At 40.6% G+C, this 20,393-nt stretch overlaps 1 pseudogene across 1 annotated transcript; it reads left to right on the top strand.

The window, feature by feature from the left end:
- The first annotated feature begins 4,568 nt into the window (after positions 1–4,568).
- LOC307057703 (small ribosomal subunit protein eS4-like) lies at positions 4,569–5,199 on the top strand (annotated as a pseudogene). Its single transcript has one exon. The product of its transcript is annotated as a small ribosomal subunit protein eS4-like (transcript).
- The last annotated feature ends 15,194 nt before the right edge of the window (positions 5,200–20,393 follow it).

Raw genomic sequence — 20,393 nt, 5'->3', positions numbered from 1 at the left:
TGATTTACATTTTTTTAAATGATAAAATACTCTAAATTGATGGCTCTTCAACTTTGTGATTGAGAAATCTCTTCCAGAAAAATCACACACAATTTTACACACCATTTCACAAAGGGCCTAAATCCCATCTCTCAACTCCAGGTTAAGAACCCCAGATCAGGAGGGAGAAATATGTTTTGAGACATTTCAAAATGCATGTGGACAAATCAAAACAACAATGAGATATCATTCTATACCTATTAGAAAGGCTAAAATCCAAAACATTGGCAACACCAAATGCTAGCAAATATGTGAAGCAACAGGAATTCTCATTCATTGTTGGTAGGAATGTAAAATGTTACAGTCACTTTGGAGGACAGTTTTGCAGTTCCTTATAAAACTAAACATACCTTTATGTATAAACAAGCACTCATGCTCCTTGGTATTTACCCAACTGGGTTAAAAACTTATGTTCACACAAAAATCTGCATACAAATTTTTATAATAAATTGATTCATAACTGCCAAAAGCAGCAAAGATGTCCTTTAGTAAGTGAATGGATAAAAAAATTGTTGTAATCCTTGCAATGAAATATTATTTAGCAATAAAAAATAAATAAACTGTTAAGTCACTCAAAGGCTTGGATGAACCTTAAGGAGGAAGAAATTTTCCTCTACTCTTCTAGGTTCTTCTGGCTGGTCTAAGAATTAAATTGACATGAGACAGATAAATAGGAGAGAATTATACAAAAGTTTAATAACAAGTGTACATGGGAGAGACCCAGGAAAACTGAGTAACCCACCAAAATGGCTGAAACCCTCACCTTAAATGCCCTCTTCAGCTAAAGACAAAAGAGGATGTTTCAAGTAGTAGTTTGGGACTTCAAAGCAGAGGAAGGCAATTCACATGAAGTTGGAAAAGCAAATGTTTGGTAAACAAATGTTTTCTGGGCCACTCAAAGGCAATGGGACACAGAGTGGACTCTGATCTCCAGGCCCTGCCAAGTTTCCCCTACCACACCTACCCCATATTCTTTCCATATATCCCTGGTGACAGCTCTATTCCGGGAACAGGGCATTTAAATGCTTTAGGCAGCTAAGAGAGAGGTCAAAGTTTCTTCCTGAGTCTTTAGGGCCTTGATTGTTTTCAGTTCGAAATAAACCACAAGCCAAAGAGACATTTTGGGATGGCCAATTTTGCTCTCCTACAAATGCATATGGCTAAGTGAAAGAAACCAGTGTGAAGAGGCTAAATACTGTACAATGCCAACTATATGACATTCTGGAAAAGATAAAACTATGGAGATAGAAAAAGTTCAGTGGTTGCCAGGGGTCAGGGGGAGGAAGGGAATAAATAGATGGAGAACAGGGACCTTTGGGACAGTGAAACTATTCTGTATGATACTGTAATGGTGGATACGACATACATTATACATTTGTTTAAACCCAGAGAATGGACAACACAGAGAGTGAACCCTATTGTAAACTAAGTACTTTAGTCAATAATAATGGATCAGTATAGGCTCAATTGCAACAAGTGTACTACACTAATGCAAGATGTTAATAATAGGAGAAACTCTGGGGCGGGAAGAGGCAGTGGAGGAAGTGTGTAGGAACTCTGTACTTCCTAATCAGTTTTTCTATAAACCTAAAATTACTCTAAAAAAGAGTCTATTCATTTAAAAAATGAAAAGAAATAAACTTCTATCATATTGATATATTATAGGATGTATTTGTTATGGTAAAAAAATGCATGTGGTCTTATAAGGAATGAATTGAACAGGTTTACCTTCTAATGTTATTCCCTGCTACAATTTTAAATGACACATAATCTATGCCAGAAGTTTATTTTATAAGGGCTCATGTAATCAAGTCTCTCTAACAGAAGGCTCCTTTGCGATTATAAACCCTACTATAAAAAGACTGTTTACTTAATTCTTGGGCTGATGAAATTAAACACTTCATTTGGTGTGCTTTTCATTTTGATGTCCCTTAGGACGGAGGATTGCCTTTCTCAGAAAGCGCTATAAATCAACTGTGAATGGCTGGTGTCATAGAGGGAGGAAGGACGAGTTTATTATAGCTTCTGCCGAGAGCTCTAGGCACATCTAGCAAGCGGCTGCCAAGAAATGTTTATTGGTGTGGTAGGGAATTCTACTCCCTGGATCCTTGTGAAAAACTGAAAATTGCTTTTGGCCTGTCAGCTGCATTGTAAAAAGTCTTCAGCTTAAAAATTGATTACCATTTTATCTCAGAAAGCAGAATGGCAGTCCAGCAAATCATGATTCCCATAAGTACTCATCCGAACCCCTGGTGCTTACCAAAGTGGAAATATTTTTAGCCCATCTCCATAAAGTTTAAAGGTAGGTGGACATTTGGGCCATAGCTTGAACAATTTCAGGACAGCAGTTTGTCTTCTGGCCTGAGTTATTTGGAGTTTGAGTCTCTCATAATAAAAAATTTTACAAAATAACAACTTCATCACGGGGCAGGCTTAACCTTAGGTAACAAAAAAATAAATAATTGTAAGATAAAATTATAGCTCTAACTGTTCATATTATTCAGGTTAAAAGATATTTTGGTGTGACTAAATGTGCTTGGCTTGTGTCCAGGGAAAAGACCCTGCCCCAAATGAAGAGATAAAACCAAAGGAAGTGAATCTCTACAGCCCCACTGGAGTCCTACCTTGCTCTTAGCTTGCTTGGGGTGTAAACTGGTACATATACTGAAGTCTAGTCCACCGGGGCCAATGTAAGCTTTTTGATGGAAAGCAGACCACGTGAGACGGGAGGAGCCTTAGAGAGTCTCCCACTCTAACATCTCTACCCACCCAGACTCTTGTTAGAAATGCATGTATCTAATTTTGTAAGTTGCAGTTCTTTCTGGTCACTCACTGTAAACTGCAGTTATACCGGTCACTAACACCCTTGAGTGAATTCATTTGTCAGATTTCACTCTTATGTAGCATCTGGCCCGAAACAAGGCTCTAAAGAAACCATATACTCTAAAAAAATCTATTTAAGATAAGGAGGAGGAATGATTCTGGAAGAAGAAAGTATCGGGACAGTCAGGGGACTGCCCAAAACTGTAGCAGTAGCAGCACTTCTGCTTAAAGGTATTTATTACAAGCAGCAACAACAGCTAGGCACATATGTTTGCCTCCTACTCAGTGTCCAGATTCTTTTGCTGAGACATTCAGAGGATGAAATACCTAGTGGATAACTGCTATCACCTTTACTAACATTTCCCCCTCCTTTCAGTACTAAATGTTTCACTTGTGAAAATCCTTTGGCCAGACATTAATTTGAGATAATGTACTGAGGTCTACTTATCTTTAAGGTAGAGGAATCTGAGCCGCTATACTCAAAGCAGCATCAACCTGATTTTAATAAGTCACTTGTTATCAATCAGACCTATCAAAATAGGAAGAAATGATTGTAGGGGAAGGGGTAATGTTGTAGTGCTAAAACAGGTCATATTCTTAAAACCTGTTTATTAACACAAGCCATACATTAGGTACACAAAGTCTAACATTTTGGTCCAGGTCACACGGTAGCTAAGTAGCTGAGTCAGGATTTAAACCCAAGCTCATCTGACTCACATTATTTCCCCCATTATTTCAACATCCTCTCAATGACATAAAATTTCAGCCACTGTTTTAAGTGCTTTATGTCCATTAACTCATTTAATCTTCCCTGTAGTTCTATGCAGTAGGGACTATTATTATCTCTATTTACACATGAAGACCCGGAGACAGTGACAGCAGAAATAATCTGTCCCAGGCTATGCAGCTAGAAAATGGTAAAGCTTGGATTTGACCCCAGATAGCCTTGACAATACAATAATGTTTCTCTAAAACTCTAACTTGAGATTTGTCTTCTTACAAATGAATTTTGAAATCCTCCCCAATGGTGATCAGTTTCAGCCTTTGGAAGACGTCTCTCTTCCCACTCCCTTTCCACACCCTTGTTCTTCATCTGTAGCAGGTGAGGTCATGAGCTCAGTGAGAGCAGCACAGCACAGACATTCAGCAGGCTTGCTCTGAATCAGTGGACAGGATTCAAAGCTTAACTCCCAGCTGTGTAAAATTGGGCAAGTCCCATAACCTCCCCCTTAGTTCTCTTGCATATAAAATGGGGATATTCAACCCTATCTCATGTCATTGTTATGAGGATTAAAAAGGTATGTGTGGGGACTTCCTGGGGGGTGCAGTGTTTAAAAATCCCCCTGCCAATGCTGGGGACACGGGTTCGAGCCCTGGTCCAGGAAGATCCCACATGCCGCGGAGCAGCTAAGCCCGTGCACAACAACTACTGAGCCTGCTCTCTAGAGCCCATGAGCCACAACTACTGAGCCTGCGTGCCACGACTAGTGAAGCCCACGTGCCTAGAGCCCATGCTCCTCAACAAGAGAAGCCACTGCAGTGAGAAGCCCGAGCACCACAATGAGGAGTAGCCCCCGCTCGCCGCAACTAGAGAAAGCCCGCGCGCCGCAACGAAGACCCAACACAGCCAAAAATAAAATATTAAATAAATAAATAAATTTATTTTTTTAAATGTATGTGTGGCTCTTTTCATGCCTAGTGCAGCCATGGCTCATGGTCCCAAGAAGCACCTGAAGCACGTAGCAGCTCCAGAGCATTGGATGCTGGATAAACTGACTGGTGTGTTTGTTCCTTGTCCATCTAGAGGACCCCACAAGCTGAGGGGACATCTCCCCCTAATCATTTTCCTAAGGAACAGACTTAAGTATGCCCTAATAGGAGATGAACTAAAGAAGATCTGCATGCAGCGTTTCATTTAGATTGATGGCAATATCCACACTGATATAACCTACCCTGCTGGTTTTATATATGTCATCGGCGTTGACAAGACTTCAGAGAATTTTCATCTGACCTATGAAACCAAGGGTCGCTTTGCTGTTCATATTACACCAGGGGAGGCCAAGTATAAGCTGTGCAAAGTGAGAAAGATCTTTGTGGGGACAAAAGGAATCCCTCATCTGGTGACACACTATGCTCACACCATCCGCTACCCTGATCCCCTCATCAAGATGAATGACACTATTCAAATTGATTTGGAGACTGGCAAGATTACTGACTTCACCAAATCTGACACTGGGCAACAAACAGTGGATCTCTCTTCCCCGTGGAAACTGTATCCACCTTACCTTTGCTGAGGAGAGAGACAAGAGACTGGTAGCCAAACAGAGCAGTGGATAAAATGATCTCTAAGTGACATGACTTGTACTTAAAGATAAGACTACATTAAAAAAAAATGTATGTGTGTATGCATCCCAGTGTTCACAGCAGCACTATTTATAATAGCCAAGCCATGGAAGCAACCTAAGTAAGTATCCGTCGATAAATGAATGGATAAAGAAGATGTGGTACATATATACAATGGAATACTACTCAGCCATAAGAAAGAATGAAATGATGCCATTTGCAGCAACACAGATGGACCTAGAAAATATCACAATACTAAGTGAAATTATTCAGACAGAGAAGACAAATACCATATGATGTCACTTATACGTGGAATCTAAAAAATAATACAAATGAATTTATTTACAAAACAGAAGCAGTCTCACAGACATAGAAAACAAACTTACGGTTACCAAGGGGGAAAGGGCAGGGGGAAGGAGTACAGGATTAACAGAAACACACCACTATATATAAAGCAGATAATCAACAAGGATTTACTGAATAGCACAGAGAACTATATTCAGTATCTTATAATAATCTAAATGGAAAATAATCTGAAAAAATATATATATGTATAACTAAATCACTTTGCTGCACATCTGAAACTAACACAGTATTGTAAATCAACTCTACTTCAATTAAAAAAAAGAAAAGAAAAAAATATATGTGTGTATAAATATTCTCAGCCCAGTGGTTGGCACCATTCAATAAAAGGTAGCTATTGTTATTATTAATCATCACTATTATGATTATATTACTGTGTTACTGTTATACCAGGAACACAAATTGATGATGAGAGTGCTTGCCATTTTCAGTTACGTATTTGTGTGCCATTTCCAAAGGGAGGTACTCACATTTCCAGTCCTGGGAAAGATGACTCATATTGTTCTTTCTTCAAAAATATTTGAAGCAAAGTAGTAAGAATTTGGAACAGTAATATGCTTTATGGAAAACACCATGTACCAAAGAATGATGATTATTTATCACAAGTGTAAAGTCAGAAACTTGAACCTAACTTTTTGCATTAAGCCACCTGGAAGGGATGACAGAGAGGCGGTAGTTATTAAGGAGTGTCCCCTCCAACCCACAAGAAGCAGCGAATCAGCACAGTGACCCTGCCCATGCAGGTCTATTGTTATGAGGCTTTCACTGTTATAAGCCTTTGGCATAGAACCCTGTAGCAGACACTGTGGATCCAACTACATTTCTTCCTTTCTCCATCACTACTAGAATGCCAAACTCGTTCAAGCATCAGGCAGCAAAATGCTCCAGGAAGGTCAATTCTGCCTCTGGGAATAAATCATAATTGGCCTAAGCCAGTCCTGGTAATCTCATTTCCCTTTATTTCATTGGCTTAAGTATAAAAGTGTGATACATTGGGGGTCAATTAATTATAAGGGAAAATCAGCTGAAGGTTATTTTTTAAATTCCCTGATGAAATAGAGTCATATGAGAAGAAAATCCTTTCCTATTGCTGATATTGTCTGATGAGGGCATAATGTTTAGAATGGTAGCAATTATTTTGTGACCATGAGGAGAAAAACAATAAAACTGCAGTCTAGCTGACCAAGAGCTCAAGCATCATTAAACATTCTGGAACTTCTCACATCTAGACTTCTTTTTATATAAGATAATAGACTCCCATTGTTTAGCCATGTTTAGTCAGATATTCTGTTACTTGCAACCAAAAGCTTCCTAATTAATTCAAACCATAATTCACTTGGTTCTAAACTAAAATTGATGTGTGAAGTTAGGCGAGTTCCTAAAGTTCTCTGTAAAAGGGATATATTATGGGGAAATAAGCAGTACACAATTCAACTTGGCTTATAATAAATATCCCAAACATCCCTCATACATTAGGATGAAAAAAGAATGAAAAGAAGACAAGTTTTAGGATGAGACAGGTATGGACTTGAATCTTGGCTCTGCCACTTAACAGCAGTGTGATCTTAAACAAATTATTTAACATCTCTGAGCCTCACTTTTGAAATTTGTCAAGTGGGAAGAACAATATTTACCTGATAGCATTTGTGATAAGGATCATATAAAAACACATAGAAAGCTTTGTCTTAGTCTCTCTTTTGACTACACAGATCCTGACACATAGGAGGGCCTTAATTTGGTGATTGTATAATTTGTTGTTTAAACTGACACTGATCCAGGCAACCAAGACATATGGTCATCTTAGGCTTAATAGGTGCCTTAATAAATGCCTTCCCTGCCCCCAACTCTCCCTTCCCTCTCTCTCTCTCTTTCCCTCTTCCTCTTCCCCTCCCTCCCTCACCAATTTAGGGATATCTTATTTAAATTATTCATTTCAAATCTTGACCATACCCAACATCCAAGTCCTCAGCAGGACTTACCTTCTCTCCCAAATGTGGCAGACAGAATCTCTAGGATGCCCTCATGAGCCCCAATTCCCATAATTCATGCCCTTGTATAATTCCCTCCTGTTGAGTGTGGACAAGACCTGTGACATGTTTCTAATCAATAGAATGAGGCCACGGTGATGGGATGTCACTTCTGGGATCATGTTACCTTATATAAGATCCTGGCTTGCTCGCACACTCCCTCTAGAGACTTTCCTTGCTGTCTTGATGAAGTAAGCAGCCATATCATGAGGTCCACAGGCAAGGAACTGTGGGCAGCTTCTATGAACTGTATGGTCTCTAGGAGTTGAGGACAGCTTCTAGATGTAGCAAGAAGCTGGGACCCTCAGTCCTACCACTAAAAGGAAATGAATTCTGCTAACAATCTAAGTGAGCTTGGAAGCAGTTCTTCCCCCACTCAATCCTCCAGATGAGACCACATCTTGTTTGTGGTTGGGTGAGACCCTAATCAGAGGACCCAGCTAAGCTGTACCCACACTCCTGACCCACAGAAATTGTGAGACAATAAATGTTGTATTTTTATTTTAAGCTGCTAAGTTTGTAGTGATTTTCTACACAGCAACAGACAATACGCCAACTCTCTAGCACAGTGTTCTTCCAAGACAAGATGGTTCTCTCCTGAAGAGAAATTTTGCTTAAAACCTGTTATAATATTAAAATAATAACAATATCCCTACATTATGATATGCAAATTGAGAAACAGGCTCAGAAGGATTTACTGAGTATATTAAGAGGGGTAATTAAGGAGAATTTAATAAAGGGTCTGTTTATAATAAAGCTGTGGCCAGCTCTTAGGAAAAGCAACAGAGCCAGAATCAGTGGGAAAGTTTTACCATCATGTCTGAAAGAGAAAGGAGCAGTTACTAAAACCAGGGGCGCTGTATGGGAAGGGATCTGGGTAGGTGGGAGCTAGCGGACTAAATGCCCTGACCTCACTCTCCTCCCTCCTACTCCAGCCAGCACACTACTTTTGCTGAATTCAATCAAAGCCAGAAGGAAAGAGGCCCCACTGATGTAATTCATCCAGGCTAGCCTCCCAGGGCAAGGAGCAAGGTGGAAGAGAGTGAAAAGCAAATCTGTAGGGGACATTCAAAGAAATCTGGTACAGGGGCTTACCCAAGATCTCACAGGGAATTGGTGACAGACATGGGACCAGGACCTATGCCTCTGACCTCCAGACCTATCTTCTCTGGCCCAAAGTAGGTCAGAGACAATGGGGATGATGGGGTGTCCAGAGGAAGAAAAAGTCGCCATTTGTAGAAGGTTTTCCTTCTCCTAAGTAGTGTCTCGTATACAGTACATCTTCAAAACAATTTTACCAAATGAAGAATATAAGTGATTAATGAAAGAAGTTTGACCAACTCAACTTCTACAGGGATTCAGCCAGGCATGTTCACAGACCCCTCTGTTCTCCATAGGCATGAGCTTCCCTAACACCATTTCACCCACCCTGAGTGAGCCAAGCACCTTTGGGTGAAGGCAGGTCACTAAGTCCCAGGCTACTTCAGTTCTCTCTCCACCTGGCAGTACTTGACAGATGACCCCAGCATCTACCCAACCATGTTTGTCCTCAGGTATCATATGGCCCTAAAACAACCTTCTGGTCACCAGAAATGCAGAAGAACATTAAGGGATGCAGCCAGATCCTCTTCTACATAAATTCTATATAAGTTGTGTGTCCAGACACAGGTGAGCAGGAAGAACACTGGAATAGAAGTAGGCTGAGCTGGGTCCCAGTGCCCTCTCTGTCCATAGTTTATACATTCATTTATTTATTCAACAAACCTCTATTGAGAACCTCTCCTGTATCAAGCACTGTGCCATGTGCTGGAATTACAATGATTTTTTTTTTTTTTTTTTTTTAGCGATACGCGGGCCTCTCACTGTTGTAGCCTCTCCCTTTGCGGAGCACAGGCTCCAGACGCGCAGGCTCAGCGGCCATGGCTGATGGGCCCAGCCACTCTGCGGCATGTGGGATCTTCCCAGACCGGGGCACGAACCTGTGTCCCCTGCATCGGCAGGCGGACTCTCAACCACTGCTCCACCAGGGAAGCCCCACAATGATTTTTAAGACCCTGTATCTACCTTCAAGGAGTTTATACTAGCCAGCTGGTCAATTCGGGACAACTCACTTGACTTTAGCTTTCTCATCTGAAAAATATGGATAATAACACCCACTATACTTCACTTCCTTTTTAACAGCATCAGTTTATAGATGGATTTCACACAGTTGTTAGGGAGCAAAATAAAATGACTTATAGGAAAGTGTTCTGAAGAGAAGATTAAATTCTATGCAAACTCACCCTTCCATGCAGAGAATTAAAAGACGGCCCTTTCCGGGACTTTCCTTGTGGTCCAGTGGTAAAGAATCCATCCTGAAATGCAGGGGACGCATGTTCGATCCCTGGTCGGGGAATTAAGATCCCACATGCCGTGGGGCAACTAAGCCTGTGTGCCACAACTGCTGAACCCACACGCCTCAACGAGAGAGCCCACCTGCTGCAAACTACAGAGCCCATGCGCTCTGGAGCCCGCGCACCACAGCTATAGAGAGAAAACCCGCACGCCACAACTAGAGAGAAGCCCGCGCGCTGCAATGAAGAACCCTCATGCCACGACAAAGATCCTGTGTGCTGCAACTAAGAGCTGACACAGCCAAAAATAAAGAATTAAATAGTAAAATAAACAAACAAAAACAAAATGCTTAAAAAAAAAAGACTGTCTTCTCCTTTGAGCACCTGCCTAAATGGGAAACATTCTTTGACTTGAGATAAAAGGCAAAATATTTATACCTATATTACCATTATCATTATTATTATTATCACTATCATTATTCTTTATTCTTTCCTATCCCCAGATTATCATTATCATCCCCAAATACCAGCAGCTTAGAGCTGAATTATTTTTTGTTTGTTTTAAACATATGACCACTCCAGAGTATATCCAGAAAAAATAAAAACACTAATTCTAAAAGATACATGCACCCCAATGTTCATAGCAACACTATTTACAATAGCCAAGACATGGAAGCAATCCAAGTGCCCATAAACAGACAAATGGATAAAGAAGATGTGGTGTCTATATACAATGGAGTATTACTCAACCATAAAAAAGAATGAAATTCTGACATTTGCAGCAACGTGGATGGACCTAGAGAATATTATGCTTAGTGAAATGTCAAAGACAAATACTATATGATACATGGAATCTAGAAAATAATACAAATGAATGTATATGCAAAACAGAAACAGATTCACAGATATAGAAAACAAACTTGTGGTACCAAAGGGGAGAGGGAAGAGAGGAGGGACAAATTAGGAGTATGGGATTAACAGATATAAACTACTATGTATAAAATAGATTAGGGACAAAGATATATAGTATAGCACAGGGAATATTATATATTTGTGTTACATATTCTCTATATAAGGAGGGTGTTTAGTGGTTCTCTATATCATACCCCCTTTAATATACATGAGTATCTCAACCCTTTCTGTAGTTTGTTTTAGAAAAAATATATAAAAATTTAAAATTATAACCAGTGTATTGAATAATCCAGACTCCACAGTGTGCAAGCAAAAAACAATGTAGTTTTTTCTCCCCACTGCCCTTGCAAATCCTCTCTGATTGTTCTTTTCTGTCCCTTGGATGAAACCTTTGGCAGATCTCATAGCTTTCCTTGCCATTCTTGGTAATAAAAGAACATTCTCCGTGTTTTCAGGTCTTAAATAATCCAGTTCAGTGAAACATCTAAACTCTCATGTGATTGAAAACATCTCTCCTCCCTCCTTTCTGCTCAGATGAAATCAAGACCTGCAGGGGTGATGCCTCAGTTTCTTCTCTCTGTCTCATGTTATCCTACCCCCCACCTGCTGGCTGCAGTTTAGAAGCCTTTATAGGTTTGGAGCAGGGGTGAAGGAGAAGCATAACAGGCAGGAACAGTCCTTGATGAGTACAGTTTTAATCTGGGTGTGCCAGTTTCCAAATGCATCCTCTTTCCTTCTGGGGAAACATTTTGGGTTCTCTAGTGAAGCCCCACCCTATCCCCCTCTGTACCCTCCCGCCTCTGGGATCAGCTGTCTCCACTTCCTTTGATGTAGGTGATGCCTCCTTAGGGGACCCAGACTCTGCTTCCGCATCTGAAGGTTCATCTGCAGCTTCTTCCCGCTGTGGTTCCCTCACCCTTATCAGAAGGCCCTCTTGGGCATGGCCAATTTCAAGACAACAACCCATACCCAGGTTTAATCTGCAGGGTCCACTCTAGCCCAGGAGAAATATGCTTGTGTTCTTGACCCGCTGAACACTTTCCACCCTGTCAAATCCAGGTGCAACCCCTCAACTTCAGACTTTTCAGGTGTGAGTTCAGTGTCAAGCTCTGTGTCCCCCCCAACTCCAGGGATGTATGTCAAGTTCTCCAAGTGGTTCCATTGAAGCCTATTGCACCTGGCTTCAGCTGAAGGTTCAGTCTCTCCCTTCCGCATCTCTCCTTCTTGGGGCCAAGAAGAAGAAATGCACAGCACCCTACCCTCCTCCCAAGTCTCTTTCAAACTTGAATGCCCCCTATTTTCTCAGATAGTCTGGAAGTGGGTCATGGGCGATGGCAGCAGGACGGGACCATCCTGAGGTAGCCTCACTTTTTCTTTAGGTTGTGAGAGTTATAAGTACTTTTGTATTATTTTTGGACTTTGAAACTGAAGGGATTTAGAACAAGCCTCCCCAAAATGTTCCAGTTTGGTCAATGGATTATTTTGAGTGGAAGACAACAGAGGCTCGAAAGACTTAGGAAGAGCTTTTTTCCTCCCCCTCAACTGCCTAAAAGAATTTATTTTTTATATTAATTTTTATTGGAGTAGAGTTCCATTACAATGTTGTATTAGTTTCTACTGTACAGTAAAATGAATCAGCTATACATACACATACATCTCTTCTTTTTTGGATTTCCTTCCCATTTAAGTCACCACACTGCATTAAGTAGAGTTCCCTGTGCTATGCAGTATGTTCTCATTAGTTACTTATTTTATACATAGTATCGATAGTGTATATGTGTCAATCCCAATTTCCCAGTTCCTCCCACCTTTCCCCCTTGTCCCCCCCTGGTATCCACACATTTGTTCTCTACATCTGTGTCTCTATTTCTGCTCTGCAAATAAGATCATCTATACTATTTTTCTAGATTCCACACATAAGCGTTAATATACGATATTTGTTTTTCTCTTTCTAACTTACTTCACTCTGTATGACAGACTCTAGGTCCATCCATGTCTCTACACATGACCCAATTTCATTCCTTTTTATGGCTGAATAATATTCCGTTGTATATATGTACCACATCTTCTTTATCCATTCCTCTATTGATGGACATTTAGGTTGCTTCCATGTCCTGGCTATTGTAAATAGAGCTGCAATGAACATTGGGGTGCATGTGTCTTTTTGAATTATGGTTTTCTCAGGGTATATGCCGAGTAATGGGATTGCTGGGTCATATGGTAATTCTATTTGTAGTTTTTTAAGGAACCTCCATACTGTTCTCCATAGTGGCTGTATCAATTTTCATTCCCACCAACAGTGCAAGAGGTTTCCCTTTTCTCCACACCCTCTCCAGCAGTTATCGTTTGTAGATTTTTTGATGATGGCCATTCTGACTGGTGTGAGGTGATACCTCATTGTAGTTTTTATTTGCATTTCTCTAATAATTAGTGATATTGAGCATTTTTTCATGTGTTTGTTGGCCATCTGTATGTTTTCTTTGAAAAAATGTCTATTTAGGTCTTCTGCACATTTTTGGATTGGGTTGTTTGTTTTTTTGATATTGCACTGCATGAGCTTCTTGTATATTTTGGAGATTAATCCTTTGTCACTTGCTTCATTTGCAAATATTTTATCACATTTTAAGGGTTGTCTTTTCATCTTGTTAATGGTTTCCTTTGCTCTGCAAAAACTTTTAAGTTTAATTAGGTACCATTTATTTATTTTTGTTTTTATTTTCATTACTCTAGGAGGTAGGTCAAAAGAGATCTTGCTGTGATTTATGTCAGAGTGTTCTGCCTGTTTTCCTCTAAGAGTTTTATAGTGTCTGGCCTTACATTTAGATCTTTAATCCATAGATAAAGGGCCTGGTCCAGGAAGAATGTTATCACCAGAGACAACTACAGGGAATATGAGGTAAGTGTGATGAGTTGGGGGGAACTGGGCAGGGCCTGTTTATTCAAAGTCCTCTCTGTCTCCCACTGTCTCTGCATGGCAAGGCAAACATTTGTTTACCAAACACTTGCTCTTGTCATCTTCTTGCGAATTGTTTTCCTTCCCTTAGAAGCCCCAGGACCCTACCCCCTTCTTCTTAGCTCAGAAAGGCACCTAAGCCTCAATTGTCTGTCAGAAGCCTCTCATTGATTTTGTGGGGGTCCTATACATACGTAATTAAATTTGTTTATCTCCTATTAATCTCTCTTATGGTAACTTAACTAATAGAGCAGCCAGAAGAACCTAGAAGGGTAGAGGAAAAGTTTTCTCCCTTACAAATCTTCTGCTGAAACTTTGAGATAACAGGAAAAGTTCATTTAATATCCAATTCCCAAGGTATATTATAATATTAAATAAACTTTAAAAATGAATATTTTCTCTCAGAGATTCCTAAATACTACTTCCAGGGGCAGTGCCCATCCCCCATGTAGTTGAGGAAAATCACTGTTTGTTTTTGTTTTTGTTTTAGCTGTGCCAAGGCTTGTGGTATCTTAGTTCCCCGACCAGGGATAGAACCCCTGGGCTCTGCACTGAAGCGCGGAGTCTTAACCACTGGATGGCCAAGGAAGTCCAGAACACTGTTTTATACATAAAAAATATTAAATCTTCTTGAGCTTTTTCTTGGGGCCCCAGGCATCTTTGAATCCACCCAAATTTGGTACCTGGGATCAAGGATCTGTAGGGACCTCTACCCAGATAGAGGTAGATTACTTTTAATTTGTAAATTTATTTGGACATTTGGACATTCCTTTTTTGCCTGTATATATACGTGGTTTTTTTTTGTAACTTCGGTGAGTTGTAACTGGTGGTTGCATTTGACAAGGTTTACAGCAAAAACTGAAAATGCTGAGACTCTTCGGCCATGCTACAGTTACAGTCCCCTAGGTCATTAGAACTGGAAAGGCTCTGTCTGTCTAAGGGGTCAATATGACCTGAGCTTTGAGAGATCATTTCAGCCACTTGTTTGCTTTCCTTATGATCAGGAGCAGCTTGGGGTTGGAATGCTCGTATAAGGCCACGAAGTAGAGTCAAAATGACTGCACCCTGGAGATCTGAACATACAACTTTAGCCTCACTGGCCCTATTCTCATGGCAACTGAGCTCACATTGCAGAGAGCAGTGAGTAATACAGTAGCTGTCCCTAGAATGCTGTTTCTCCCTTTGCCGAGAATGGTTCTAAAATATTTGCAGCTCTCCTCTTGACTAGATCATCAATCTAAGAGTCTTCCCATAAAGTCTATATCAATATGATTCTGGGTTTTAAAAGGATTTTAAAGGCCCAAGGAGATATATAAAGGAAAAAATATTCTACCAAGAAGGCTGTAACTCTCAGAGTACCACTCCACAGGACATGATGCTATCAAAGTATTTTGTTACCAAGGTATCTCTGCTAACCCCAGGTGGCAGCCCAGTAATAGAATAGACACAGTAGATGTGGCATTTCCTCATTGGAGGAATCAGTTCATTTCCCAGATCTTAACAAGTCCTGATGGATTTGGGAATTGGTTTGAAATCTCCTCTAGGAGTTTCTACAAAATTCTACTCTGGATAGGAGCATGTATGAAGTGGTTTCTATTTCTTAAAAGCCCTGAAGAGCAGGAGCAGCATTAATTCTGTGAGTTGCGGCTCCTATTAGAGCAGTGCTCTTAATCTTCCAAGGTGGTTGTCAACCGGGAGAAGAGGTAGTATCTCCTTCTGAGACGCTAAATGCCACAGTGCATCAACTCTTTGTCTTAAGGTTGTACATCCCAGAGTCTGGCCACAGAGAAGGGGCACAGGATTCATGAAAATGCAAATGAGACTTCTTTTGATCAGAGGTTAAGGGTGGGTGATAAATGAAAATGATTTCTATTGCCTAACCTGTAATGATAAGTAATTTGGAGATGATTAATCAATTTTTCTTTCCTATTCTTAGATAAGTCTCATCACTCCTGGCTGCCCCCCCCAAACTCCAAAACACACACACACACACAGTTAATGGCTGTTTACAAGTGAATGTCAACCTCAAGTCATGTATGCCCTAGATTGTGCTCCACCATGCTGCCTACGAAGATAATAGACCTAAGAGTGGAAGCAAATCTGATTGTCTCAAGTATTATTCAACTTGAGCCCTGACAAGTAGAGTGTCAGTGTAACAGCAGCTGAACTTTGAAAAATTCACGTTTTTCTCTTTTGCCTTTCCTAGTCATGACCTTCTCTTTAAAGAGTTAAAGCACCCATCTTTGGGGAAGGGTGGTAATTAGGAATGAAAGAAATAACAGGCAGCTTCTGACATGTAAACTAGGATTTTACAACGAGAAACAGTCAAGGGTAAGGAGATTTATTTTCTACATCTCTCTGGCTCCCACTTAACATGTTAGGAGCTAGACTTGGCAAACAAAATCATAGAGCTTTTCCTCTTTCACTTAAACACTATGCCAAGAAACTTCCTACTCTGTAGGTGTGTAGAAAGAGGATGGATAGAGAAGTAAAAGAAAACCTTCCTCTGTGGTCTCTGGGATGGTGAGAAGGAAAAGAGGGATCAGAGGAAGGGAAAGTGGACAATGAAAAACTCATGCTCCAAGGTAGTCATCTTGTCCTTGTGGGATTCCGGGAGACTTACGCTGAGTGGCTTCACTTCACCATGTAATGCCCTAGTATGATTAGAAGACTGCAGTGCTGAGGTCCCTCCCTGAGAGAAAGAGAGAGAGAATGAGAGAGAGAACATAATTTGCACTCCAAAGCCTACCTTGGTACCCATGTAACATGGACACAGAATTGCCAGCCAGAAGCTTGCCATGGGACCTGTTGTGGCAATGGAAGAGATGATCCCACTGTGTTTTCAGGATGGACAGCCTGGCTGGGGGCTGGACGGGGGAGAGAACCAGAGGGTCTGCAGCCAGAGAGAGTTGAAGGAGGGCCAAGGAAACAAGGAAGGCATGACCAAGCCCTGATTAAAGCAGGAAAAAATAGACAACTTTAGGAACAACTGAAGTCTGTAGCCAAAACTTGGATGAACTGACCAGTGCAAAATCAAAAGCCAGGACAGGACAAGTCCATAGGGACCCCCACTCCCAACCCCATACCATAAGAATACAAGAAACTATACCCTTCCCCATGTATTTTCAGATAGGAGGGCAGTGAGAAGTGAAAATGTGGGAAATCTCAGAACCTGAGAAGTATCTAATGAGGTGGTTTAAATTACTGGATCGGAATACATTGAAACCAGATCAAATCAAGTTAGTTTTGTTTTGTGTTTTCTTTCCCACTACCTACCAGGTCATAAGACCGGATCATCTATAAACAAAATAAAGAAACTAGATTTTTTCTAAATTTCTGTTATCATGAGTAATTTTGCAATCCTGCTACAAAAACACTGAAATCAAATAATAAGTTCACATCCTACTGCATTTGACCCCACAAAAATAGTCTTTTATTCCTCAGAACTTTGTTACTGATAAAGTTTTTTCTTTATGAGAGGTTCTTGTGCATGAAGAATGATCACTACTATTTGTGCTTTGGTTATTATCCAATATTTTTATCTCGTGGATGTATTAAATGTGGTAGACTACATTATTTGCCCACAATTCTTCCTTCCCTCCCCTCTTCGCCATGGTTCACTGCAGGCAGACCATTCTTCCTTACCTCTTTGATGTTGGCCGTGGCCATGTGACATGCTTTAGACAATGGAATATGGGTAGAAAAGAGACCCTGTCAGTTTTGAGCCAAGGTATTAAGGTAGTTACCTGTTTCTACTCTTCTCTTGCACTTCTGCCATCTAGCTTGAAAAGATCCTTGAGTAGCCACTGGTCCCACAATAGAAACACATGGAACATACCTAAACTCAACACACAACCTGAAAGAGATCCTCACCAGCCCCCAACTACAGGCCATGAACATGAAATAAGCGATTTGGGTGTTATACTTTACACATCAATATTGCAGAAGAAACCTGACTGATGCATTAAGCAATTCGCATTTCTTTAAATAGTAAACAATCAACATTATCCTAAATATTCATACAACATTCATACTGCTGATAAATCAAATCACAGATTTACAAGTCAAACTTCTCAGATATTCAAACATTGATTATAAACTTATTTAATTATACTCTCTAGATAATGACTTAGGGACTTCCCTGGCAGTCCAGTGGTTCAGACTCCACGCTTCCAAGTCAGGGGACGCAGGTTTGATCCCTGGTCAGGAAACTAAAATCCCACGTGCTGCACAGCCAAAAAATTTTAAAATAAAAATAAAATAAATAAATAATGAAATAAATGTTTTAAACAACTTATAATAAAGACAACACACACACACAATATTATACTGATTAGTAGCACTAAAGGGTCTGTGTAGGGCTTCCCTGGTGGCGCAGTGGTTGAGAGTCTGCCTGCCAATGCAGGGAACACGGGTTCGTGCCCCAGTACGGGAAGATCCCACATGCCACGGAGCGGCTGGGCCCGTGAGCCATGGCCACTGAGCCTGCGCGTCCGGAGCCTGTGCTCCGCAACGGGAGAGGCCACAACAGTGAGAGGCCCACGTACCGCAAAAAAAAAAGGGTTTGGGTAGACAAATGACTGCTTCTCAATTGGATTTGGAATCCAATCACACAGTTCTACCCCAAACCACTGATTCTACCCCAAACCACTGGTTACTAAATTAAACCTCTATTATAGTGAACACTCACTCTTACTTTTAATTAATTGCCTTTCTTATAGATTTTAGTTTTTTGACACATGGTTTCTCTCTACAAAATGATATGTTCTCTCATGTTTTCTATGTCTGGCAGTATATAACCAAATAGCTTACCACTCTGACTTAATAGTCTAACCTGAAGGTTTAATTGATGACTTCTGTTTCATGAGTACCTCATTATAATTAGCAGAATATCTAGATCAGGGTTTTGTAAACTTTAAGGTACATGCAAATCACCTGCGAATCTTGTTAAACTACAGACTTTGATTCAGTAGGTTTGGAATAGGACCTGAGATTCTGCATTTCTAACAAGCTCCCAAGTGATGCTGATGCTACTGGTCCTTGAAACATACTTTGCATAACAAAGATATAGAGATGTCTTCTCCTGGGTGGTTAAGGATTATGTCTGTGTAGCCAATTCTCTTCTTTGGGATAACTGGCTCTTTTATTTTCTTGGAATACATTATCTTCTTGCACGGCTATTGTATGCACTGAATAGTTGTCATACCCCCATTCTATTGGTTACTTCATGTGGCTGCTGGTGTTGAAGAGTTTCTTGGAACAATATCTACTTCTTCTGTTGTTCCCTGTGTATATTCTTTCCTGTATACAGACATAAAAATAAGGACTTTTATATACTTCATAAACAGACTGTGAGGAAAAATTGTGAAAGACTTTGAAATCAGAAAAAAAAATTTATTAACTCTTCTGTCTAGCACAATTTTCCACGGTTCACTGGTGGGGTTCAGGACACACTACCACAAATTACAGCAACTTGGCATATTGAATATATTAAGCTGAAGAAATTTGAGAGATGGCATGTGCAGGAAGGACTTTCTGACCTTACTCTGAAGCAGTTTATGAAACCCTTATGTGAGAAGTGCCTTCCCTGTACTTGGAGGAAAAGAACATCCTTATCTCCAAGACTCTGAGAGGAATCTGAACAGGCCTTGCTGTTTACCTCAGTTTTCTATACTTAGCTCATATCCCTTTTTTGTCCTATCACATTTTTCCGCCACTCTCTACTCTTTATCAAACCTAGCATTAAAACACTCAGGTATGGGACTTCCCTGGTGGCACAGTGGTTGGGAATCTGCCTGCCAATGCAGGGGGCACACATTCGAGCCCTGGTCTGGGAAGATCCCACATGCCCTGGAACAACTAAGCCCGTGCGCCACGACAACCAAGCCTGTGCTCTAGAGCCCGCGAGCCACAACTACTGAGCCAGTGTGCCACAACTACTGAAGCCCGCTTGCCTAGAGCCAGTGCTCCCCAACAAGAGAAGCCACCACCGTGAGAAGCCTGCGCTCCACAATGAAGAGTAGCCCCCGCTCGCCACAACAAGAGAAAGCCCGCACGCAGAAACGGAGACTTAATGCAGCCAAAAAATAAATTAATTAATAAATTAGAAAAAAACAACAAGCACTCAGGTGTAACCACTTCAGGTCTTCATTTTCTTATGAAGTGTCTTGTGTCACATAGAACTTATATTAAACAAATTCATATGCTTTTCTCTTGTGAATCTGTCGTGTTCTTGTCCCAGCCAAGAACTTAGAAAGGTAGAAGAAAACCATATTTTTCCTCCACTGTAAACTATTTTACAACTCTGTAAGCTGTAGTGAACTAATAATAGTACAAAGGATTTTTGTCTATAGAAATGCAAATTAACAGTCGAATGCAATTTATTATTGCCTGTGGATATATGCATTTTCATCTATTTGTAAACTTATTTGGACATTCCTTTTTTGCCTGTATATATACGTGTTTTTTGTTTGTTTGTTTGGTTGTTTGTTTTGCAGTATGCGGGCCTCTCACTGTTGTGGCCTCTCCCGTTGTGGAGCACAGGCTCCGGGTGTGCAGGCTCAGTGACCATGGCTCACGGGCCCAGCCGCTCTGCGGCAT

The sequence above is a fragment of the Hyperoodon ampullatus genome, assembly GCF_949752795.1.
Source record: "Hyperoodon ampullatus genome assembly, chromosome: 9".
NCBI classification, from domain to species: domain Eukaryota; kingdom Metazoa; phylum Chordata; class Mammalia; order Artiodactyla; family Ziphiidae; genus Hyperoodon; species Hyperoodon ampullatus.
Note: the sequence above shows the minus strand (reverse complement) of the source record. Positions and strands in the feature narration are given on the sequence as shown.